Genomic DNA, 9042 nt, shown 5'->3' with positions numbered 1-9042 from the left:
GTTGGAGGCTGATGGAGGTTCAGGGTTGGAGGGTGATGGAGGTTCAGGGTTGGAGGGTGATGGAGGTGCAGGGCTGGAGGTTGATGGAGGTTCAGGGTTGGAGGGTGATTGAGGTTCAGGGTTGGAGGGTGATGGAGGCTCAGGGCTGGAGAGTGATGGAGGTGCAGGGTTGGAGCATGATGGAGGTGCAGGGTTGGAGGGTGATGGAGGTTCAGGGTTGGAGAGTGATGGAGGTGCAGCGTTGGAGGGTGATGGAGGTTCAGGGTTGGAGGGCGATGGAGGTGTAGGGTTGGAGAGTGATGGAGGTGTAGAGTTGGAGATTGATGGAGGTGCAGGGTTGGAGGGTGATGGAGGTGCAGGGTTGGAGGATGATGGAGGTTCAGGGTTGTAGAGTGATGGAGGTGCAGGGTTGGAGGGTGATGGAGGTGCAGGGTTGGAGAGTGATGGAGGTTCAGGGTTGTAGAGTGATGGAGGTGCAGGGTTGGAGAGTGATGGAGGTGCAGGATTGGAGAGTGATGGAGGTGCAGGGTTGGAGGGTGATGGATGTGTAGGGTTGGAAGGTGATGGAGGTGCAGGGTTGGAGGGTGATGGAGGTGTAGGGATGGAAGGTGATGGAGGTGCAGGGCTGGAGGGTGATGGAGGTGCAGGTTTGGAGGGTGATGGAGGTTTGGGGTTGGAGGGTGATGGAGGTTCATGGTTGGAGGGTGATGGAGGTTCGTGTTGGAGGGTGAAGGAGGTTCAGGGTTGGAGGGTGATGGAGGTGCTGGGTTGGAGGGTGATGGAGGTGCAGGTTTGGAGAGTGATGAAGGTGTAGGGTTGGAGGGTGATGGAGGTGTAAGGTTGGAGGGTGATGGAGGTGTAGGGTTGGAGGGTGATGGAGGTTCAGGGTTGGAGTGTGATGGTGATTCAGGGTTGGAGAGTGATGGAGGATCAGGGTTGGAGTGCGATGGAGGTTCAGAGTTGGAGTGTGATGGAGCTTTAGGGTTGGAGGGTGATGGAGGTGAAGGGTTGGAGGGTGATGGAGGTGCAGGGTTGGAAGGTGATGGAGGTTCAGGGTTGGAGGGTGATGGAGGTGTAGGGTTGGAGGGTGATGGAGGTGCAGGGTTGCAGGGTGATGGAGGTGCAGGGTTGGAGGGTGATGGAGGAGTACGGTTGGAGGCTGATGGAGGTTCAGGGTTGGAGTGTGATGGAGGTTCAGTGTTGGAGGGTGATGGAGGTGTAGGGTTGGAGGGTGATGGAGGTGTAGGGTTGGAGGGTGATGGAGGTGTAGGGTTGGAGGGTGATGGAGGTTCAGGGTTGGAGTGTGATGGAGGTTCAGGGTTGGAGGGTGATGGAGGTGCAGGGTTGGCGAGTGATGGAGGTTCAGGGTTGGAGAGTGATGGAGGTTCAGGGTTGGAGGGTGATGGAGGTTCAGGGTTGGAGAGTGATGGAGCTGCAGGGTTGGAGGTTGATGGAGGTGCAGGGTTGGAGGGTGATGGAGGTGCAGGGTTGGAGGGTGATGGATGTGTAGGGTTGTAGAGTGATGGAGGTTCAGGGTTGGAGAGTGATGGATGTTCAGGGTTGTAGGGTGATGGAGGTTATGGGTTGGAGGGTGATTGAGGTGTAGGGTTGGAGGGTGATGGAGTTTCAGGGTTGGAGGGTGATGGAAGAGTAGGGTTGGAGAGTGATGGAGGTGTAGGGTTGGAGGGTGATGGAGGTGTAGTGTTGGAGGGTGATGGAGGTGCAGGGCTGGAGAGTGATGGAAGTGCAGGGTTGGAGGGTGGTGGAAGTGTAGGGTTAGAGGGTCATAGAGGTGTAGGGTTGGAGTGTGATGGAGGTGCACGGTTGGAGAGTGATGCAAGTGCAGGGTTGGAGAGTGATGGAGGTGTAGGGTTGGAGGATGATGGAGGTGTAGGGTTGGAGGTTGATGGAGGTGCAGGGTTGGAGGGTGATGGAGGTTCAGGGTTGGAGGGTGATGGAGGTTCAGGGTTGGAGGTTGATGGAGGTTCAGGGTTGGAGGGTGATGGAGGTTCAGGGTTGGAGTGTGATGGAGGTGCAGGGTTGGAGGGTGATGGAGGTGTAGGGTTGGAGGGTGATGGATGTGTAGGGCTGGAGAGTGATGGAAGTGCAGGGTTGGAGGGTGGTGGAAGTGTAGGGTTGGAGGGTGATGGAGGTGTAGGGTTGGAGGGTGATGGAGCTGCAGGGTTGGAGAGTGATGGAAGTGCAGGGTTGGAGAGTGATGGAGGTGTAGGGTTGGAGGGTGATGGAGGTGTAGGGTTGGAGGGTGGTGGAAGTGTAGGGTTGGAGGGTGATGGAGGTGTAGGGTTGGAGGGTGATGGAGGTGCAGGGTTGGAGAGTGATGGAAGTGCAGGGTTGGAGAGTGATGGAGGTGTAGGGTTGGAGGGTGATGGAGGTGTAGGGTTGGAGGGTGATGGAGGTTCAGGGTTGGAGGGTGATGGAGGTTCAGGGTTGGAGGGTGATGGAGGTTCAGGGTTGGAGGTTGATGGAGGTTCAGGGTTGGAGGGTGATGGAGGTTCAGGGTTGGAGTGTGATGGAGGTGTCGGGTTGGAGGGTGATGGAGATGCAGGGTTGGAGGGTGATGGAGGTCTAGGGTTGGAGGGTGATGGAGGTGCAGGGTTGGAGGGTGATGGAGGTTCAGGGTTGGAGGGTGATGGAGGTGCAGGGTTGGAGGCTGATGGAGGTGCAGAGTTGGAGGGTGATGGAGGTTCAGGGTAGGAGGGTGATGGAGGTGCAGGGTTGGAGGGTGATGGAGGTTCAGGGTTGGAGGGTGATTGAGGTTCAGGGTTGGAGGGTGATGGAGGCTCAGGGTTGGAGAGTGATGGAGGTGCAGGGTTGGAGGGTGATGGAGGTGCAGGGTTGGAGGGTGATGGAGGTTCAGGGTTGGAGAGTGATGGAGGTGCAGGGTTGGAGGGTGATGGAGGTTCAGGATTGGAGGGCGATGGAGGTGCAGGGTTGGAGAGTGATGGAGGTGTAGAGTTGGAGATTGATGGAGGTGCAGGGTTGGAGGGTGATGGAGGTGCAGGGTTGGAGGATGATGGAGGTTCAGGGTTGTAGAGTGAGGGAGGTGCAGGGTTGGAGGGTGATGGAGGTGCAGGGTTGGAGAGTGATGGAGGCTCAGGGTTGTAGAGTGATGGAGGTGCAGGGTTGGAGAGTGATGGAGGTGCAGGATTGGAGAGTGATGGAGGTGCAGGGTTGGAGGGTGATGGAGGTGCAGTGTTGGAGGGTGATGGAGGTGCAGGGTTGGAGGGTGATGGAGGTGTAGGGTTGGAGGGTGATGGCGTTGGAGGGTGATGGAGGTGTAGGGTTGGAAGGTGATGGAGGTGCAGGGTTGGAGGGTGATGGAGGTGTAGGGATGGAAGGTGATGGAGGTGCAGGGCTGGAGGGTGATGGAGGTGCAGGTTTGGAGGGTGATGGAGGTTTGGGGTTGGAGGGTGATGGAGGTTCAGGGTTGGAGGGTGATGGAGGTTCGGGTTGGAGGGTGAAGGAGGTTCAGGGTTGGAGGGTGATGGAGGTGCAGGGTTGGAGGGTGATGGAGGTGCAGGTTTGGAGAGTGATGGAGGTGTAGGGTTGGAGGGTGATGGAGGTGTAAGGTTGGAGGGTGATGGAGGTGTAGGGTTGGAGGGTGATGGAGGTTCAGGGTTGGAGTGTGATGGTGATTCAGGGTTGGAGAGTGATGGAGGTTCAGGGTTGGAGTGCGATGGAGCTTCAGAGTTGGAGTGTGATGGAGGTGTAGGGTTGGAGGGTGATGGAGGTGACGGGTTGGAGGGTGATGGAGGTGCAGGGTTGGAAGGTGATGGAGGTTCAGGGTTGGAGGGTGATGGAGGTGTAGGGTTGGAGGGTGATGGAGGTGCAGGGTGGAAGGGTGATGGAGGTGCAAGGTTGGAGGGTGATGGAGGAGTAGGGTTGGAGGGTGATGGAGGTTCAGGGTTGGAGTGTGATGGAGGTTCAGGGTTGGAGGGTGATGGAGGTGTAGGGTTGGAGGGTGATGGAGGTGTAGGGTTGGAGGGTGATGGAGGTGTAGGGTTGCAGGGTGATGGAGGTTCAGGGTTGGAGTGTGACGGAGGTTCAGGGTTGGAGGGTGATGGAGGTGCCGGATTGGCGAGTGATGGAGGTTCAGTGTTGTAGAGTGATGGAGGTTCAGGGTTGGAGGGTGATGGAGGTTCAGGGTTGGAGAGTGATGGAGCTGCAGGGTTGGAGGTTGATGGAGGTGCAGGGTTGGAGGGTGATGGAGGTGCAGGGTTGGAGGGTGATGGATGTGTAGGGTTGTAGAGTGATGGAGGTTCAGGGTTGGAGAGTGATGGATGTTCAGGGTTGTAGGGTGATGGAGGTGCAGTGTTGGAGAGTGATGGAAGTGCAGGGTTGGAGAGTGATGGAGGTGTAGGTTTGGAGGGTGATGGAGGTGTAGGGTTGGAGGGTGATGGAGGTGCAGGGATGGAGGGTGATGGAGGTTCAGGGTTGGAGGGTGATGGAGGTTCAGGCTTGGAGGTTGATGGAGGCTCAGGGTTGCAGGGTGATGGAGGTTGAGGGTTGGAGTGTGATGGAGGTGTAGGGTTGGAGGGTGATGGAGGTGTAGGGTTGGAGGGTGATGGATGTGTAGGGCTGGAGAGTGATGGAAGTGCAGGGTTGGAGGGTGGTGGAAGTGTAGGTTTGGAGGGTGATGGAGGTGTAGGGTTGGAGGGTGATGGAGCTGCAGGGTTGCAGGTTGATGGAGGTGCAGGGTTGGAGGGTGATGGAGGTGCAGGGTTGGAGGGTGATGGATGTGTAGGGTTGTCGAGTGATGGAGGTTCAGGGTTGGAGAGTGATGGATGTTCAGTGTTGTAGGGTGATGGAGGTTATGGGTTGGAGGGTGATGGAGGTGTAGGGTTGGAGGGTGATGGAGTTTCAGGTTTGGAGGGTGATGGAAGTGTAGGGTTGGAGGGTGATGGAGGTGCAGGGTTGGAGGGTGATGGAGGTGTAGGGTTGGAGGGTGATGGAGGTGTAGGGTTGGAGAGTGATGGAGTTTCAGGGTTGGAGGGTGATGGAAGTGTAGGGTTGGAGGGTGATGGAGGTGCAGGGTTGGAGGGTGATGGAGGTGTAGAGTTGGAGGGTGATGGAGATGTAGGGTTGGAGAGTGATGGAAGTGCAGGGTTCGAGAGTGATGGAGGTGTAGGGTTGGAGGGTGATGGAGGTGTAAGGTTGGAGGGTGATGGAGGTGCAGGGCTGGAGAGTGATGGAAGTGCAGGGTTGGAGGGTGGTGGAAGTGTAGGGTTGGAGGGTCATGGAGGTGTAGGGTTGGAGGGTGATGGAGGTGCAGGGTTGGAGAGTGATGGAAGTGCAGGGTTGGAGAGTGATGGAGGTGTAGGTTTGGAGGGTGATGGAGGTGTAGGGTTGGAGGGTGATGGAGGTGCAGGGATGGAGGGTGATGGAGGTTCAGGGTTGGAGGGTGATGGAGGTTCAGGCTTGGAGGTTGATGGAGGCTCAGGGTTGCAGGGTGATGGAGGTTGAGGGTTGGAGTGTGATGGAGGTGTAGGGTTGGAGGGTGATGGAGGTGTAGGGTTGGAGGGTGATGGATGTGTAGGGCTGGAGAGTGATGGAAGTGCAGGGTTGGAGGGTGGTGGAAGTGTAGGTTTGGAGGGTGATGGAGGTGTAGGGTTGGAGGGTGATGGAGCTGCAGGGTTGGAGCGTGATGGAAGTGCAGGGTTGGAGAGGGATGGAGGTGTAGGGTTGGAGGGTGATGGAGATGTAGGGTTGGAGGGTGGTGGAAGTGTAGGGTTGGAGGGTGATGGAGGTGTAGGGTTGGAGGGTGATGGAGGTGCAGGGTTGGTGAGTGATGGAAGTGCAGGGTTGGAGAGTGATGGAGGTGTAGGGTTGGAGGGTGATGGAGGTGTAGGGTTGGAGGGTGATGGAGGTTCAGGGTTGGAGGGTGATGGAGGTTCAGGGTTGGAGGGTGATGGAGGTTCAGGGTTGGAGGTTGATGGAGGTTCAGGGTTGGAGGGTGATGGAGGTTCAGGGTTGGCGTGTGATGGAGGCGTAGGGTTGGAGGGTGATGGAGGTGCAGGGTTGGAGGGTGATGGAGGTCTAGGGTTGGAGGGTGATGGAGGTGCAGGGTTGGAGGGTGATGGAGTTTCAGGGTTGGAGGGAGATGGAGGTGCAGGGTTGGAGGCTGATGGAGGTTCAGGGTTGGAGGGTGATGGAGGTTCAGGGTTGGAGGGTGATGGAGGTGCAGGGCTGGAGGTTGATGGAGGTTCAGGGTTGGAGGGTGATTGAGGTTCAGGGTTGGAGGGTGATGGAGGCTCAGGGCTGGAGAGTGATGGAGGTGCAGGGTTGGAGCATGATGGAGGTGCAGGGTTGGAGGGTGATGGAGGTTCAGGGTTGGAGAGTGATGGAGGTGCAGCGTTGGAGGGTGATGGAGGTTCAGGGTTGGAGGGCGATGGAGGTGTAGGGTTGGAGAGTGATGGAGGTGTAGAGTTGGAGATTGATGGAGGTGCAGGGTTGGAGGGTGATGGAGGTGCAGGGTTGGAGGATGATGGAGGTTCAGGGTTGTAGAGTGATGGAGGTGCAGGGTTGGAGGGTGATGGAGGTGCAGGGTTGGAGAGTGATGGAGGTTCAGGGTTGTAGAGTGATGGAGGTGCAGGGTTGGAGAGTGATGGAGGTGCAGGATTGGAGAGTGATGGAGGTGCAGGGTTGGAGGGTGATGGATGTGTAGGGTTGGAAGGTGATGGAGGTGCAGGGTTGGAGGGTGATGGAGGTGTAGGGATGGAAGGTGATGGAGGTGCAGGGCTGGAGGGTGATGGAGGTGCAGGTTTGGAGGGTGATGGAGGTTTGGGGTTGGAGGGTGATGGAGGTTCATGGTTGGAGGGTGATGGAGGTTCGTGTTGGAGGGTGAAGGAGGTTCAGGGTTGGAGGGTGATGGAGGTGCTGGGTTGGAGGGTGATGGAGGTGCAGGTTTGGAGAGTGATGAAGGTGTAGGGTTGGAGGGTGATGGAGGTGTAAGGTTGGAGGGTGATGGAGGTGTAGGGTTGGAGGGTGATGGAGGTTCAGGGTTGGAGTGTGATGGTGATTCAGGGTTGGAGAGTGATGGAGGATCAGGGTTGGAGTGCGATGGAGGTTCAGAGTTGGAGTGTGATGGAGCTTTAGGGTTGGAGGGTGATGGAGGTGAAGGGTTGGAGGGTGATGGAGGTGCAGGGTTGGAAGGTGATGGAGGTTCAGGGTTGGAGGGTGATGGAGGTGTAGGGTTGGAGGGTGATGGAGGTGCAGGGTTGCAGGGTGATGGAGGTGCAGGGTTGGAGGGTGATGGAGGAGTACGGTTGGAGGCTGATGGAGGTTCAGGGTTGGAGTGTGATGGAGGTTCAGGGTTGGAGGGTGATGGAGGTGTAGGGTTGGAGGGTGATGGAGGTGTAGGGTTGGAGGGTGATGGAGGTGTAGGGTTGGAGGGTGATGGAGGTTCAGGGTTGGAGTGTGATGGAGGTTCAGGGTTGGAGGGTGATGGAGGTGCAGGGTTGGCGAGTGATGGAGGTTCAGGGTTGGAGAGTGATGGAGGTTCAGGGTTGGAGGGTGATGGAGGTTCAGGGTTGGAGAGTGATGGAGCTGCAGGGTTGGAGGTTGATGGAGGTGCAGGGTTGGAGGGTGATGGAGGTGCAGGGTTGGAGGGTGATGGATGTGTAGGGTTGTAGAGTGATGGAGGTTCAGGGTTGGAGAGTGATGGATGTTCAGGGTTGTAGGGTGATGGAGGTTATGGGTTGGAGGGTGATTGAGGTGTAGGGTTGGAGGGTGATGGAGTTTCAGGGTTGGAGGGTGATGGAAGAGTAGGGTTGGAGAGTGATGGAGGTGTAGGGTTGGAGGGTGATGGAGGTGTAGTGTTGGAGGGTGATGGAGGTGCAGGGCTGGAGAGTGATGGAAGTGCAGGGTTGGAGGGTGGTGGAAGTGTAGGGTTAGAGGGTCATAGAGGTGTAGGGTTGGAGTGTGATGGAGGTGCACGGTTGGAGAGTGATGCAAGTGCAGGGTTGGAGAGTGATGGAGGTGTAGGGTTGGAGGATGATGGAGGTGTAGGGTTGGAGGTTGATGGAGGTGCAGGGTTGGAGGGTGATGGAGGTTCAGGGTTGGAGGGTGATGGAGGTTCAGGGTTGGAGGTTGATGGAGGTTCAGGGTTGGAGGGTGATGGAGGTTCAGGGTTGGAGTGTGATGGAGGTGCAGGGTTGGAGGGTGATGGAGGTGTAGGGTTGGAGGGTGATGGATGTGTAGGGCTGGAGAGTGATGGAAGTGCAGGGTTGGAGGGTGGTGGAAGTGTAGGGTTGGAGGGTGATGGAGGTGTAGGGTTGGAGGGTGATGGAGCTGCAGGGTTGGAGAGTGATGGAAGTGCAGGGTTGGAGAGTGATGGAGGTGTAGGGTTGGAGGGTGATGGAGGTGTAGGGTTGGAGGGTGGTGGAAGTGTAGGGTTGGAGGGTGATGGAGGTGTAGGGTTGGAGGGTGATGGAGGTGCAGGGTTGGAGAGTGATGGAAGTGCAGGGTTGGAGAGTGATGGAGGTGTAGGGTTGGAGGGTGATGGAGGTGTAGGGTTGGAGGGTGATGGAGGTTCAGGGTTGGAGGGTGATGGAGGTTCAGGGTTGGAGGGTGATGGAGGTTCAGGGTTGGAGGTTGATGGAGGTTCAGGGTTGGAGGGTGATGGAGGTTCAGGGTTGGAGTGTGATGGAGGTGTCGGGTTGGAGGGTGATGGAGATGCAGGGTTGGAGGGTGATGGAGGTCTAGGGTTGGAGGGTGATGGAGGTGCAGGGTTGGAGGGTGATGGAGGTTCAGGGTTGGAGGGTGATGGAGGTGCAGGGTTGGAGGCTGATGGAGGTGCAGAGTTGGAGGGTGATGGAGGTTCAGGGTAGGAGGGTGATGGAGGTGCAGGGTTGGAGGGTGATGGAGGTTCAGGGTTGGAGGGTGATTGAGGTTCAGGGTTGGAGGGTGATGGAGGCTCAGGGTTGGAGAGTGATGGAGGTGCAGGGTTGGAGGGTGATGGAGGTGCAGGGTTGGAGGGTGATGGAGGTTCAGGGTTGGAGAGTGATGGAGGTGCAGGGTTGG

This window comes from Somniosus microcephalus, chromosome 28 (genome assembly GCF_052327205.1).
Source record: "Somniosus microcephalus isolate GS21.2 chromosome 28, FLI_Smic_1.0, whole genome shotgun sequence".
Lineage (NCBI taxonomy): Eukaryota > Metazoa > Chordata > Chondrichthyes > Squaliformes > Somniosidae > Somniosus > Somniosus microcephalus.
Note: the sequence above shows the minus strand (reverse complement) of the source record.